Raw genomic sequence first — 17,207 nt, forward strand, 5'->3', positions numbered from 1 at the left:
GTTTAGCCTTACCCAGAGTGCTATATACTCAGAATAACAGATGTGGCATTTTTCCCAGCTGTTTTCCTAAACAATGTGTGTTTAAAATCCCTGCTCCTCTTTTCATGATTGTTTGATTATTAATGTTTTCTGGCTGAATTATGTTTCAATTCATTGATGAGTTCATTTTTTTGATTAATAATATATAAATAATTACTGAAGAATAACTTTATTGCTTTATGTTCTTGCAAAATATCAATAAATAAATTACAGTGTGTGTTTGTGTGTGTGTGTGTGTGTGTGTGTGTGTGTGTGTGTGTGTGTGTATGATACTGAGGATGAAACCTGAATTCTCATGCTTGCTAGGCAAGTGCTCTACCAATGGGCCACATTCCCAATCAAAAAAAAAATCATCAACCTTTGCATGCTGAATTTTGTGTGGACTCCAGCTTTCAACTCCAATAAATAAATTCCTAGTATGATGTCTGTAGATATATGGTAAGAATATAGCTTAAAGCAATTGCCAAACTCTCTTTCCAGGTTGGCTGTACAATTTTGTGATTCCCTTAGCCATAAATAAGAGTTGCTCTTGTTCCTCTTCCTTTGCCCAGCAGTTTGTATTGTCAGATTTTGGAATTTCAGCCATGCTTATGGGTGCATTACTTGCAATCCAGTGTGATCCATGATGTTTAACATGTTTTCCTGTCCTTGTTTGCCATCTATATTTGTTGGTATATCTCCTCAGATCTTTCATTAATTAAAAAAATAAGTAAAAATGACATACAATAAACTACATACATTGTATTATCAATACATTGAGTTTTTGTATATTTATATCTGCATAAAACCATCACCACAATCAAGACAGTAAACATTGACATCACATCCAACGAGTTCCTTGTGCCCTTTGGAAATCCTGCCTCTTTCTTCCTCCTTCATATAGAAACAACCCAGAACAAAATTTTTATCATCATAGAAGAAAGAATAATTTGGAATTTATATAAGTACTCATATCCCTGGTCTTCATAGAGGGTGAACTTTGGAAAATCTTCCCTAATTTAGTCATCAGTAAAAGCATGACTCTGCCTATCATGGTGGCACAGGACTGTAATTCAGGTGGCTCAGGAGGCTGAGGCAGGAGAATGATAAGTTCAAGGCCAGCCTCAGCAGCTTTGTGAGTCCCTGAACAACTTATCAAGAGGCCGTATCAATGGGAAAAATATAAAGAGCTCTGGATTGTCCTATTAGTTAAGCAACCCTAGGTCAATCACTGATAGTAAATTAATATAAAAAGTGAGAATGTCTCTGAGCAGAATGTCAGATCTTAGAGAAAGGTAAGGATTATATAAAGAAACTGGAATAGGTCTTGATATATAGTAGGCTTCAAATTCCTGGAGTTACCAGCCAAGATTTAAGTCAGAGATACAGAATACATAAGGCAATGTATAGATTCCCAGTGCCTTTATTTCACCAAGAGCTAGTATTCTCTACAATCAAGTAGACTTTTTTTTCTGTCATTATTTTCTGGGCTTTTTGTTGTTGTTGTTTATTTGTTTCTTTGATTTTGAGTTTATAGTCTGATAATAGTGATTCATATTATTGCCATTGAATACTTTTATCTTCTTCCTAATTTTTTCATCACTACAACAAAACCATGTATCCATTAAGTAAACATTTTTCTTCCTGCCCTCGCAGGCCTGGAAACCAGCACTTCATTTGGGTCTGTGAGTTTACATATCCTTGATAGTTCACTTGAATGGAATTATGCCATATATATATTTTTTCACACGGCTTTGTTTACTGAGTTTAATATTTTTGAGATTTATCTATGTTGTAGCATGTATCAACATTGCTTAGTTTACATGGCATATACACATATGCATAGCACATCTTGACAAAACACTCTTTGGTTCAAGGATTTGGATTGTCTCACTTTTGGCTACCATAAATGGTGCTGCCATGAACATCATATGCAAGTGTTTGTATGTACATTTTCAGGGCATTTGGGTATATATCTGAGAGTAGACTTGGTAGGTCATGTGATAATTATTTTTTTTAAAGAGAGAGTGAGAGAGGAGAGAGAGAGAGAGAGAGAGAAAGAGAGAGAGAGAGAGAAAGAGAATTTTAAATATTCATTTCTTAGTTCTTGGCGGACACAACATCTTTGTTGGTATGTGGTGCTGAGGATCGAACCCCGGGCCGCACGCATGCCAGGCGAGCGCGCTACCGCTTGAGCCACATCTCCAGCCCTCATGTGATAATTATACGGTGAATTACTGAAACATTGAAAGTTTCAGTATACACTGTATACTGTATACACTGTATTCCATATTATATTTCCCAGAAATGTATTGGAATGCCAATTTCTTTAAATTATCACCAACTGTTATTATTTTATTTTTGTTTTTTTGTATTTGTTTCTTAAATTGAGCTGTCCTGGTGGGCTTAATGTGATATCTCACTCTTGTTTCAATTTCTTTATTTGCTACATAGGGAGCTGAGGATTTAGCTGAGTGGCAAAGTACATGCTTAGCATGTTTCAGGCAGGTTATGTCTCCAACTCCTACTACCAGAAAACAAGGGTATAGGGATGTGGACTCAGGGACACTTTACTTCTGAATATTCCCCATTGTTTTGTTGTTGTTGTTGTTGTTGTTGTTGTTGTTGTTGTTTTACCTGAGAAAGAGTCTCTCAAAAATTTGAGGGTTGGCCACCAACTTGCAATTCTGCTGACCCAGCTTCTCAAGTCAACTGGGGATACAGGTGGGGCACATGCACCCATTACTGCTGAAATATTTTTAGAGAGAGGGCACTATGTAGCAACTTTTTGAAAATAAAAATGACAGTGTACTTTAAATAGGACTTCACTAAAAGAATTAATAAGAAATTGAAATTAGGAAGAAAGAAAACAACTATAGCATACTGGTGTCACATACAAAATAAGTAGAAACTGAATAAAGGCACAAACAAGATGAAGACAAAGGAAGAAATAACTCACAAGGCCCTTCAAAGCCCTAGAGGTTACTGTGATCTGATATAAAATTTTTGATTATTTACAATCATTATTTTTTGTACAAGAAAATAAACTTAAAGTGGGTTGAACACAGAACTGCATCCCCAGCCTTTTTTTGTTTTTCCTTTGGGAAAGGGTCTTGCTAAATTACCCAGAGTGACCTCAAACTTACAGTGTTCCTGCCTCAGGCTACTGAGTAGCTTGACCTACAGGTGTGCTCCAGATGCCTGGTTGCTACAATAAACTGTGAAATGACTATAGACAAAAAGTTCTACCTGAAGTAGACCTTTATTTAAAAATAATTTTAAGATGTAAAACATAGGGAAAAAGAGTATTAATGTCTGAAATATAAAATTTAAAAAACTGTAAAAATTCATATATGCAAATCAAGACACTGATATATATATATATATATATATATATATATATATATATATATATGGTAAAATTGTACACATGTCCTTATTAGTGATGTAGATTACTTACAAAAAAATGGAAGCCTATGAAAGTACTTAATAAATATTTTTCATTTAGGGATATATATATATATATATATATATATATATATATAAAATAAAATTATATATATATGATAAAATTGTTTTAATGAGAGTAGAAAAAGTGCTTTAGATCAATTGTAACAGAAGCTGACTTGTTTCTCCATTTGGTTTGAGAAACTTTTATTATTTGAGTGTCAGCATTGATCAGCACTACATGTCTGAGCATGCCATAGCCATTGGTGACAAAATTGTGGATGCTCACAAAGATGGGGTCATTTCTCCACATCATTCTTATGAACAGTGGCATGATTCTATATGTACAGTACAGGATGTCAAAACAGCTAACGAACAGCAGGATGGTTAGAGTAGCTATTTATTTTTCTGAGGAGCTGCTTAGAGAAAACCTAGAGCTATGAAGGGACATGCATAATTGTTAAAATATGTTTGTAAACTATTTCCTTCTACTCTGTCCTCACCAGCAAGGGAAGTGATGATATTTGCTTACCTTTGTTGCTTTCTACAAAACATCTCTAGGCTTCACATTTGGGTTTCCTGCTAAATTCAGCATGATGTTTATGATAATGTTCCTCTTATTTCCCTATTTCTTAACAATGTAATAGTATCTTATATTCTCCTGCTTTACAAACACCTAAGTATCTTAGTGTAGTAATTATCCTGATACAACACATGAAACATGTTGATTCCACTTTTCATGGAACTTACCTATTAATTCAGAAGTATTTCATAATCTTCATCCTTCTTTCATAGGGTCTGTCACTTCCTTTGACTGATCCTCTTGTGTTTTATTTATTTCAAGGTTTTTACATTTATTTAAGGAGCATTATGTCAAGAGTACGAATAACATAAAATTCCATTAGAAATAAATTTGATAATATTGGAGAGTTAGAGTGTTAAAATATTTTATCTCATCATTCCATACTTCCATATAGAGACTCTGATAGAAATTATAGCTACTTTAAGTGTTTTATAGATCAAAAAAATTAAGATGTGAGCTAAAAATCTTGAATAAAGTACCCCAATGGAGTCATGGCTGTGTTATTTAATGCAATTTTACCAAGTGACCACGAAACTCTGGAGACACACACACGCACACACACACACACACACACACACACATTTAAAAAAAGGAGTCTTGAAGGTGTCAGTCCTCTCCTGGGGAAAGCAAAAAAATGTAGTGCAATATGATCAGTGGGGTTTGTCCCAGGGATGCAGGGTTGGTTCAAAACATGAAAATCAATAAACATATTTTTTTAAGTAAATAGATGTAAAGACAGGAATCAGGAAATTATCTAAATAATAGCAGAAAAAGCATTTGACTACATACATGATCAAAATACTAGAAAACTATGTATAGTAGAAATATATCATAAACTATAAAAGCTGTCAATGGTAAACACAGGGAAACACTATTTTTTTTCTTTTCTTTGTATTGTTATTTATTTATTTATTTATTATATGTTTTTTTTTGGCGTAAGGAGACTGTGCAAACAGAAAACTGGGCAAACAAAGGATTACAAACAGGAATGTGGACTCCTAGAAAAATGAAAAGAAAGACAAAAACAAAAGAACAAAGAGGGAGTGGTGGTCAGAAGGACAGAAGAGGGTAGCCAGAGCTAGGAAAAGTCATAGTATTTTTTTTCTTCCTCCCATTTCTTAAAAAAACAAAAACAAAAACTAAAACAAACAAAAAAAACAAGGAAACACACATGCACACACAACCATTTGTTCCAGAGTAGAAACATAAATAGGGCAGAATCAACACTTTGTTCTTCTTTCTTCCAATGGCAAAAAATAATAATAATAATAATAATAAAGTAAAAGAAAAGGCAGGCTGGTGGATGCGCCCCACAGAGCCCCTTCCACAGTGGTGTGTACAAAGGGACAGCTGGAGCTCTCGGTTTCTGCAACACAGGGCCACACAGAGAGGCAGCTCCAGGAAAGGGGTGGTGTCATGCGCCCAGGGAGCAGGGGATCCAGCTTATTGAAGTCCAGAGCTGCCCTCAGGGATATACCTGGGGACCGCGCCCTCTCCAAGTCCTGGACACCCTTGGGGAGGGTATCGCCAGGACCGCACGTTCTCCAGATCCGGGGCACCCTTGCACCACCCCTCGTGAGCCAGCTCCTCAAGCAGGGAAGCTGCGCCCTCGCTGGGGCTCAGTATGTGGGCACCTGGTGCTGGGGAAGCAGCTGGCAGCTGCTGTTGACGTGGATAATAACTTTCTGCTTGAGCTGCACCACTTGCTCGCTCAGCAGGCTCCTGATCTGGCTCTTGAGCATCTTCAGTTTCTCCTCCAAGTGGGAGATGCGCTCCAGCTTGCGTTTGTGTCACTTGGAAGCTGCCATGCATTTGGCCAGCCTCTTGCGATCTTGCTCCTGCGTGTCCACCTCGATGGGCCACAGCTGCGGGCTCTTGCGGAAGCTTGGTGCGTTGGCCACCATCTTTGGCTAGTCCTTGAGCGCTGCCAGGCGCAGCGGCCCCAGTGCTACCGGGCAGATGCAGTGGGAAGGGAATGGGATCAGCGGTGAAGGCCACAGTGGCAGCACCCAGCACCCCTGCGAGCCATCAGCTAACTGCTGAGGTTAGCTTAGAGCGGTGCCTCCTTGTAGCCATCTCCCCGAAGTGGGGTGAATGGGGGGGCTAAGCGTGGATGCCGTGCCAGAGGGTCTTCCTTCCAGAGGCTGCCCTACCGGCAGCAAGCTGGTTCTGTTTGTGCAAATCTTCCAGGGCTTTCACAAAGCGCTCTGTGAACTCTTGCTCCTCCCTGTCTGCCACCTTGGGGTAGAGGAACTGCGTGCTTGCCTGTGGTGGTTACCAGCCCTTTGGACTGGATTATGAGGCGCTCCAGCTCAGGAGAGGCGAGCTTGAGCAGCTCCAGGTCGAGTAGGGGGGCAAAGGCCGGGGGCCACTGCACTGGGGGCGCCCATCTCGCCCAGGGAGGGGGAGGTAGCCCAGCCGCTGTCTGAAGCCACAACACCTGCTTGCTCAGGCTCAGTGTCAGCGTGTCCTTCTGGGGTGCCCCAGGGAACAAGCAGCCCTGGGACGCTAAGTTGCTGCCATTGCCACTGGTGCTACCGCCCAGGCTCAGGGCCTCATCGCCTTAGAGGGGTGTTTCTATCCTCTGGCTCCCCCCCACCTCAAAGCACCGGTAGGAGGCAGGGGAGTGGCTGGGCTGCTGTGCCTGGCCCTCTTGCAGCGGCTCCTCAGAAACATTGTTCTGAAGGGAGAAAAATTTGAAGTATTCCCTCTATAATTAAAAAAAAAAGATACCCTTTTTTTGTCACTTTTTTTGCCACTTCTATTCAACAACATCCTTGAAACTCTATCCAAAAAAATTAGAAGAAAGAATGAAAGTTAAATGAGTAGGAAAAGAGTAACTCAAACTATCACTATTTGCTAATGACCTGCTTCTATATTTAGAAAATCCAAAAAATTTCACCTGAAAACTTTCTTGACTAATAAATAAATTCATCAAAACAAACACCCATAAACCAAATGCATTTCTATACTTTAAAAATGAATCCACTTTAAAAAAAATTTAGGAAAACCACCCCATTAACAATGGCCTCAAAAAAGAGAGAATAAAACAAAATACTTGGGAATCAATCTAAAAAAGAGTTAAAATACCTCTACAATGAAAACTACAGAACACTAAAAATACAGTTTGAAAGTCTTAGAAGATGTAAAGATGTTCCAGGCGCTTAGATAGGCAGAATGATCATAGTCAAAACAGCCATACTAACAAAGTAGTTATACAGATTCAATGCAATTCCTTTTAAACTTCCAATGACATTCTTCATAAAACTAGAAAAAGCAAGCATTAACTTAATTTGAAAAAAGATAGGAGAGCCACAATAGCCAAAGCAATTCTCAACAAAATGAGTGACTCAGTAGGCCTCACAATACTAGACCTTAAACTGTACTACAGAGAAATAGTCAAAAAAATTTAAAAGGTACCAACAGACATGTAGACAAATATCATACTAGAAAAAGATGCCAAAAACATAAATTGGAGAAAAGGTAGCCTCTTCAACAATTGGTGCTGGTAAAACTGGAAATCCATATGTAGAAAGATGAAATTAAAACTCTATCTCTCACTGTGCTCAAAAATCAACTCAAAGTAGATCAAAGACTTAGACATGAGAATGGAAACCCTATGACTAACAGAAAAAAAGAAGGTCCACATTCTCATCATGTTAGCTTAGGACCTGACTTCTTGAATAAGATTCCTAAAATACAAACAGTAAAATTAGTAATCAATAAATGGGATGGATTCAAAGAAAGAAGCTTATTCTCACAAAGGAAACAATCTATAACATGAAGAGAGAGCCTACAGAATGGGAAAAAAATCTTTACCACCACACATCAAATAGAGCAGTAATCTCCAAGATATATAAAGAACTCAACAAACAATGCCAAAAAAGAGACATAACCCATCAATAAATGGACTAAGAAACTGAACAGACACTTCACAGTAGAAGAAATATAATCGATCAACAAACACATAAAACAGACCGTCATCTTTAGCAATTATAGAAATGAAAATCAACGCTATTTCAATATTTCATTGCACTGCAGTCATAGTGGCAATTATCAAGAATACAAGCAATATTTTTTTTAAAAAGAGAGAGTGAGAGAGGGAGAAAGAGAGAAAGAGAGAGAATTTTAATATCTATCTTTTTTTTTTTTTTTTTAGTTATCGTTAGATACAACATCTTTGTTGGTATGTGGTGCTGAGAATCGAACCCGGTCCGCACGCATGCCAGGTGAGCACGCTACTGCTTGAGCCACATCCCCAGCCCCAGCAATATTTTTTTTCATTAGGATGGGGGACAAAATGTATACTCATACATTGCTGGTGGCCACATCAATGTAGAGTAGGTCAATTCACAATAGCTAAACTATGGAAACAACCTAGGTACCCTTCAACAGATGAATGGAAAAATAAAATGTGAAAAAATATATATATATATATTTGTGTGTATGTATGAAATATTACTGAACCCCAAAACTAATAAAATTATGCACTTGCTGACAAATGGATGGAATTTGAGAATACCAGGCTAAGCTAAATAAACCAATAGCAAACTTCCAAAGGCTTAATATTTTATCTAATGTGCAGATGCTAATTCATAATGGAAGGCACTAGGGAAGAAAAAATGCACTTTGGATTAGAAAGCGGGAAGTGAAGGGAGGCAAAGAGAAATGAGATTTTGAAGGATTATGAAATGGATTAGATATCATTACCTTGCATGCTTATACAATTACATAACTGGTGCAATTCTATACTAATTGTAACAAATGCAAAAAAAAATAGAATAAAATAAATTACAAACTATAAGAGCTAAAACACTGTTGTACTGAAATAGAAGAAAATATAAAAAACAATGCACAGAAAAGAAAACAAGGATAAGCCCAGACACTCACTGCGCACTCATCTTTGAGAAGGGGTCCAATAATACATAATGGATAAAGGATAGTCTTTTTACAGATGATGCTGAGGACACTCAATATTTACATAGGGAAGAAAGAAAATACTGAGGTCCCACTTACCAATCTCTTCCCATCCTACTAAGGTGACAGATATGATCATTCTATGATTTGATCACTACACAGTGTTACCTGTATTAAAATACCATGCTATACCACACAAACAGATGAAGTCGCTATTTTTTCAATCTAAAATTAAAAAAGAAAGAAGAGCATAAGTTTGTGAGCAATAAAAACAAAACACAGAAGAAAAACTTTACAACACTGCTTTAGAAAATGGTCCTTTGGCTATGACAGTAAAAGGACAGGGGACAGAACCATAAAAAGACAAGTAGAATTTCATTAAGCCAAAAGCTTCTGTGCAGCACAGTAAAGCATGAATAGAAAAAAGACTCAACTGTTGGAATGAGAGAAATTACTTACACATCACCTGAGAAGAGTATAAAGTCTAAAACACACAAGAAAATTGCTATGACTCTATTAAAATTAAAAACTTGAGGAAAAACCAGTAAGCAAGCTGGGCACAGTGGGACATACTTTAATACCAGTGGTTTCAGAAGCTGAGGTGGGAGGAACTAGCCTCATCAAATTAGCCAGGCCAAAAGAAACTGAGTCAAACCCTGTCTCTAAATTTAAAATAAATAAATAAATTAAATTCTGTGGATGTAGCTCAGTTGTTAAGTGCTATGGATTCAATCCCTAGTGGCAAAAAAAAAAAAAAAAAATGTAAACAGAGAGTAGCATGTTGTTTTCAAAGAAATGTGGTTAGGGTAAATTGGAGTGCTGATCTTCAATGGATATAAAATTTCAATTGCATAAGATACACAACTTCTAGATATTTGCAGAATAATTCTGTACTTACACTTTACAATAGTATAATGTTCACTTAAATGTTTTCTGAGTACATATATCCTACTTAGTGTTCTTACTATTGTGCAAGGTAGGAAGGAAGGAAGAAAGGGATGAAGGGAGGGAAGGATGATGGAGAGAGAGGAGGAGGCAGAAGGCAGGGAAAGGGGGACTAGCCCCATGATGCTCTTCCTACACAGTCAGGATTCCTCCTCAAAGTGGACCTGTCCTTGATTGAATATTCTGCTACTTCTATCATAAATTTTATTGATATTATCTTACTACTTATTTTTCTTAAGTAAATTCCAAGAAGGCTATGGACCACAGGTATGAACACAGCACATAAATGTAACCTGCAGGTATACTGCATTTGGCCACCTCATGCACACTGAGTTTTCATTCCCATAATCACAGAAGTCCAGTGGGCCAAGGAAAAATGGGAGCTAAGAGAAAGTTGGGTACAATGTGACCATGTCCTATCCACAAGTAAGTAATAAAAGGGAGGGTAATGAAACCCAGGAAGGCCACACAGTAATGTCCACCAGAATTAGATTCAAATACAGAAAGAAGACAGCTTTTTCACTCAAGGTACTTCTCTTTGTTAGCCCACCTCTCCAGCTGAGGATGTAAAGGGAAAGGGAAACCAGGGTGACCCACAGTCACTTTTCTTCTAGTTCTTTCAAACTCATTAACAAACCAGGTGGAGAAACCTTCACAGTTATCAAGGTGTAGTAAAAACAATTACACTTGTTCTGTGTAACATATTCACTGCTTTGGCATTTATGAACACAAGATGGATATTCAACCTCTACAATATGACTTGTTTCTAAGTTTGAATTTAAAATTGATATAGCATTTTTAAAGATAAATGTTAGAAGTCTTGCTAATAATTTTAAATGCTGTAATAAGAAGGACAATTAAAAGACGACAAAATATACCATGACATGTGAAGAGATCACAGAAGAAAAAAATATATATTTCTGTGGCATGATATCAATGGCCCAGGTCACTTGCTTTTAGACAGGGACTCCAAATTTTTATCTTGCACAGGGCCTGACAAATTACACAAATTTCCCTAAAAATACCTGTAAAAATGTGTATATTTCCCTGGAGAAAGTGCTGATTCTAGGATCTGGTAAGATAAATAAATAATAATAATAAAAGAGCCTGAACATAGTAGGAGGAAGAGAAGGAAGAGTAAGAGGAGAGTCCCCCAAGGTGTCTCACATGTGGATTCCTGACAAATGACATAAGAACTAAGGTAAAATATCCTGAAAGAATGAAAGCTGGAAAAATATGAGCAATAATATAAAAACCTTTAATGGTAAAATATAAGTAAAAGCAACAAATAAGTATATATTAACTAAGAAAAAAATGATTGAATTTATTGACAATAAGTAATGGGAACAAACAACTCTTTCATATTGAAGGATTCAAAACAATGCAGGAAAATAGCATCCCCTCCTTCATGTGGAGTTTAGTATCCTTGTAATTTTATGGGTGGGCAGATTGAATGACTTGATTGCAACAAATAGTGAATGAATAAGGTAAAAGTATTATATTCCCAAAGATAAACCTGGAATAAACTACCTTGACAATGGATGTACTGTAGCACTTCAAATATTTCAGTGACCATCAGGTAACCTCATCATGCTGGGATAACAAGGCATTTCAAATCCATACTATTCCATCCAAAATTATTTAATTAGTTCTCTTTACAGGTGACTGACAATGACCATTTTCACAAGCAGAAAACAAATCATAAGGATAATCTCTCCCTCAGTGTTGAGTGCCTACCTTTCAGTGAGCAAATAGAATAATTAATTTTAATTTGTTTTTAATTAACAAATATTTAATGCATATGTTAATGGAATTGAGCATAATATTTCCAAATGCATGGTTACACAGTGATCATATCTAATTATCTATCTTCTACTTTCATCCCTTGCCTTGCCCCAGCACCCTTCCTACTCTTCAGAAATTACTATTGGGCTGCCATATTACTTTTAAAAAATCAACTCTAGGGTGTAGGTGGCAAACATGTTAATAGAAAAAAGATTTCTGCAGTCACAAACAAGTATTTGCAGGAATGAACTCTCCCCACATCTCAGAGACCATAAATGTTGACACCTGGCTAATTCTCCCTTTATCTCATTGTACACAATTAGAAAATCAATCTCCAGCTAGTTCCTTCACAATGCTGATCTAAATTTTCCCATAAATGATCCGATTGGCTTCAGTTCCCACCACCTAAGAACAGGGGTTTCATTGAGATCATCAGAAATCAGTATGACACCAAATCTCCTTTGCCACCCTGAAGTTCACTTTTTAGTGGTTTTCAGAACAAGAGGTTCTGCCTTTCTTTTTTAAATTATCTCTTCCAGAAATCCATGTCATTTCATTTCCCTGGATTTTTATCTCCTTAACTGGATGCCCTCACTCTCTGTATCCTTCATAGGTTTTTCCTTCTACATTGTTAAATATAGGTTCACTTAATTCAGATCATGTCATTTCCCTAAAAGATTTTATTCTCCATGCACTTAACAGTGGCGTATAATTTTCCTTGTAATGTATTAAAACTCATTGACATTTTTGAAAAGGAATGAGACAATGATGTTCTAAGGCCATTTTGAGTGGAGCACTTCAACATTGTGAGGGACTGCAGAATAGTTAGCATCACTAGCTTCAGGGCATTAAATGTTAGCAGACTCTTATGGTCATACATTGTGACAGCAATACATTTCCAAATGTTTCTAAAGTAGCATGTGTACCCTGTAGACCCCTGGTTGTAAACTATGGGTGTGAGAGAGGGGTGTTGAGAACTGTTCCTGGACAATCCCTATGCTTTCATCCCCTGTATTCTCTGCTTTGTCTCCTCAGCCCAGCTTTTTATTCTTCCCTGTTCCTCAACCACTGACATGTCTCATAGGGTAAAGGTTTTCCTTTGTGTGTCCCATAGCAGGCTTATTTTTATACTCCAAAAATAATATAATATTTCATTTGTTTCTCTGTCTTCCCTCAGTTTATCCAACTCCTCCTCTTCTCTCTCTGTGACATCAATTCAATTACCTCTTCCATTGCTTTTAACACAATCAGAAGTGTTATGTTTATTTATTTGCTTACGTGCTTACTGTCTGTCTCTCTGCACTGGGATGAAAGTTAGAAGCAAGCAGATATCTTTTTGTTTCTGCAACATACCACCTAGAATGCAACAAATTCTCTCCCTCTTTTTCTTTCCTCCTCTTTTCTTTCCTCACCCCTATTTCCCCAATTTGTCATTTACTTATTTATTAAATCTCTACTTAAAACAAAAGTGTCATGAGTAAAGAAAATTTTCATGAACACTCTACCTTCATTTTTAAAAATTAGCATGCTTTTACAGTGTATTTTATAAACAGATGCTTAAAATTGGACTTCAGGTGAAATTTATGTTATCATGACATGCAAGAATGGTGACACATGGTATTAGCTCTATAGAAATCTGTGCCCCTTCCTTGTAAACAGGGTTCATTCACGTTTTTTAAGTCTCTAAGAACATATTATAATACTTAATTCACACAATACAGTGTTCATGAGACTTTATTGAATAATATGATTATAAACACAAAGACAGAATCCTTTACTGTTACTTAAATGCTAGATCTTTTTGAGGCAGGAATATAAATTTAGCCCTTCCTTCCTAAATTGTCCAAATAATTTCACTGTGGTGACACTCCTTCCCCTCTCATAAGAATTTATGAATTTCAGTTTTTAACTTCTCAGCCTGTGACATTTTTACACAATAAGAATTAACTATATGTGGATTCTTTATAAAGAAATAACTGTATAGATAATCATGGGCATGGGCTAATTCCAAGAAAGGATACTTTGAAAATGTAAAAAAATAGTTTAAATAATGAACATTTTTTTCCATGCTGGATATTTTTTTTCAGTGCCTTACTGATATGCTTTGAGGTAGATTGATAATCCTAAAGATCATTAAGAATTGTGAGACTATATTCTTTTCCTTTTTAATATGAATTCTATAGAATAAGCAGAAAGTAAATTTCTCAAAAACTTCAGTACAACAATATAACTTATAAATCTTAACAGAAAAATTCAAAAAAATTTGTAAGAAGTATGCTCTTAAAGGAGGTGTTGCCAACTCATGCTTTTCCCTTTTAAAAAAAATAATATTGAGTAATATTTTAAAACTTTAAAGCTGGCAGTTTAATTTGGCAAAAAAAGAAGAAAAACAAAGAAAAGATGAATCTGTGTAGTTTACCAAGAATTTTAAAGTATATTATCTCATTTAATTTTCACAAATCTAAATCCAGCATTATCAAATGCAATTTCTTCATTTTTATTATCAGGAAAGGATTAGAATCAGCTCAGAAGCACCTCTTTGAACTCAAGTTCTTCTTGCTCTGACCACTATGGGTGATCCTTTAAATATAATTATATCTTAACATTAAAGCTAAGTCTAGTAATATTAAAATGCTTGAACTTTCTTAATACATGAAATGAAAATTAGTGATAAGTTAGGGTGAGCATCTGTCTCACTTTGTCTGGGCCTGTCTGTTCTGTTGTCCTGTAGTCCTGACTGGCATTTCATATGGCTTAACCTTTTTCTCTCCCAATGAAAGTTGAGCTTGGGCCATAATCTATATGACGACTCATGGTACACAGTGGAATACTTGTTGAGCAAAATGGGAAGGGGGACATGTGAAAATGATAAAAGATGGAGTACTGTTGAGCCGTAGAAGAAATGGAGACAATTTACAGATTCTGTCTGAGAAATTGCTAGCTAAAGCATCCTTAGAGAGCCTTAGTTTGTGCAACCAGTGTACATTTGGCAGGTAATCCATTCAGGTAGTGACTGGAGCAGTGCTGGAGGTCAGTGTTTACTCAAGGCTGTATTACTCTCAATCAACGTATTAGAAATCTTGATCCTTCCAACTCTTGTTCTCTTATTCCACTCCTTTGTTAAAAACAAACTTGCTTGTCAGTATATCAAAGTCATAGCCATCAGGCTCAGGTGAATGGGATTTTATTACTGCTTTGGAACTTCAATGAAATTGCCACAAACTGGGCTGGAGTCCAGCAATATGTTCTGGGATGCTCCCAGAATGTGCTGTCAGATAATCTTTGTTCTCTGCTCCTGAAGCAGAACTGATGGCAGTGCTTTGCCATTGCTTTTCAAGGATCAAAAGAAGATATGGGATAGGGAAAGAGGTGAAGACCATAAGGAAATTCCACCCCATTGTATAAGGAGCCTAGGGGTGCCCATTCATTTTTTAGGGCATTCACATAAGCCACTGAAAATCAAGTGACAGTTCTCCAATCAAGTGTGTGACCCCTACTTTGATTCTCTGAAGTGCACCAAAGGAGGCCTATTCCACACTTGCATGTTTTTCTTTGCCAGAAATGTTAATGAGCAAATGAAAACGGACAAGTCTCAATTACTTTCAGAAGCTAAGGAAAAGATGTAAAGTAGCCCATTGATACTGAAGGATACTGAGGATATCAAGAGCCACATTATGATGAAAAGAAATGCTTATAAACCAATGTCACAGAAACTTGAGGTTTTGCATCTTTTATTTATTAAGAAAAAAATCTTATCTAATGTATGAAATATGATATGTCAAGAGCTTTGTAATGTTGTGAACAACCAATAAAAAAATAAAAATAAAAAATAAAATTAAAAAAATAAATAAAAAAATAAAAATAAACAGCTTATATGACAGTTTCATCTGGGAACCATAAAGATGAAGTCATTGTGGCTATACTCGCTATTTTATTAATCTATAGTTTTTTAATCTATAACTTATTACTTGTATTGATTAGTTCAGACCATGACCAAAGAACACTGCAGTCACAATATCAGAACACGCACTCTTCTAAGTACACATGGAAGATTGTCCAGGATAAATAATGTGTTTGGCCATAAAACAAGTCTTAATGAAATTTTAAAAGATTAAAAGTATCTTCTTCATCCACAATGTTAATGAATCTGGAAATCAATAACAAAAGAAAAACTGAAAAATTCACTAATATATGGAAATTAAATACTATACCTTTAACCAACAGTTCAGAAACATCCTAAGGGAAAATCAAAAAAAAAATACTAAGAGATTAATAAAATGAAAAGACACTATGCCAAAATTTGGATCTAGTGAAGGCAGAGTTCAGAGGGAAACTTATAGCTATAAATACCAACATTAGAAAAGTAGAAGCACTACAAATGAATAATCTAATTTTATATTTAAGAAAGTAGGAAAGAAAGAGAAAATTTTACCCAAAACTAGCAGAATAAAGGCAATTATAAAGATAAAAATGAATATAAATGAAATAGAGAATAAAAAACAATGAGAAGATGGGTTAACAGTGCACACATATAATCTCAGCTACTTGAGAGGCTGAGGCTGCCAGTTAAAGGTCAGCCTGGGCAACTTAGCAAGGCACTGTCTCAAAAATAAATTTTAAAAATAGGAATGTAGCTCAGTGGTAGAGTGTCCTGGGTTCAAGTCCTAGTACTACCAAGAAAAGGGGGGGGGGATGAAGGGAGAGAGGGAGGGAAAACAGAAAAAAAATCTGTGCTTATGAAACAAAGCTCAGGATGAGTCCTGGATGGCATATGAAAGCATTTGAAACTGTTCTTTCCTTTTTTACAATATTTTCTTCCAAGAATCTATTCCATTTCGCTTTCTTATTTCATGTATTTCCTACATTCATCTGGGATGAGTTTGGAGCCCTTGACTTGTATCTCCCACTGTTGACAACATGTCTAGCAGCCATGTCTAGTGCTATTTTCTGAATCAGATGAATTCATAAACAATGAGATAGAACAATCCAGAAGATGCATACTGTTTTTAAGTGTACACTGTGTCCCTGGTTGAGTGTTTAGTTTTGTTTTCAGTTACTTTATTTGACCTCAAATCAGCCCTGTGTTTAAGTGTCATATTGCTGACTTATAGACAAACTGATTCTCGGAGAAGTTCAGTAACTAATGAAAGTCAGTTACTTGATTTGATACTGGCATTTAAATTTATCTTTTCTACTCATTTCATCATGAATAACAACTGAAAGATCAATCATGTTTCCTATTTACATCACTGGAAAGTGGAAAACACATCTAATATTGTGATTTGTTTTAAATGACAATGACCGATCTAAAGCAATTTGTTCTCTACGTTGTAAAAAGTAATCTTTTGAAGAATAAAAAATAGCCACCAAGCAAAATAAGATTCACTAAGCTTTAGGCATTGGATCAAAAATTTGGGGAGGTGGGAAAACAAAGTTTCTAAATTTCCCTGATATTTTCAAAATTGTTTATTTACATATAAATACACAATAAGTACATTTTTAAAAATTTTTT

The 17,207-nt window shown here is 36.2% G+C and overlaps 1 pseudogene across 1 annotated transcript; it reads right to left on the reverse strand.

The window, feature by feature from the left end:
* Nucleotides 1–5,667: 5,667 nt before the first annotated feature.
* LOC308659066 (transcription factor JunD-like) lies at nucleotides 5,668–16,627 on the reverse strand (annotated as a pseudogene). Its single transcript has 3 exons — nucleotides 16,559–16,627; nucleotides 6,648–6,728; nucleotides 5,668–6,521 (listed from the first exon to the last, which is right to left on the reverse strand). The product of its transcript is annotated as a transcription factor JunD-like (transcript).
* Between the last annotated feature and the right edge of the window lie 580 nt (nucleotides 16,628–17,207).

The sequence above is a fragment of the Spermophilus citellus genome (assembly GCF_964194105.1).
Source record: "Spermophilus citellus genome assembly, chromosome: 10".
Lineage (NCBI taxonomy): Eukaryota > Metazoa > Chordata > Mammalia > Rodentia > Sciuridae > Spermophilus > Spermophilus citellus.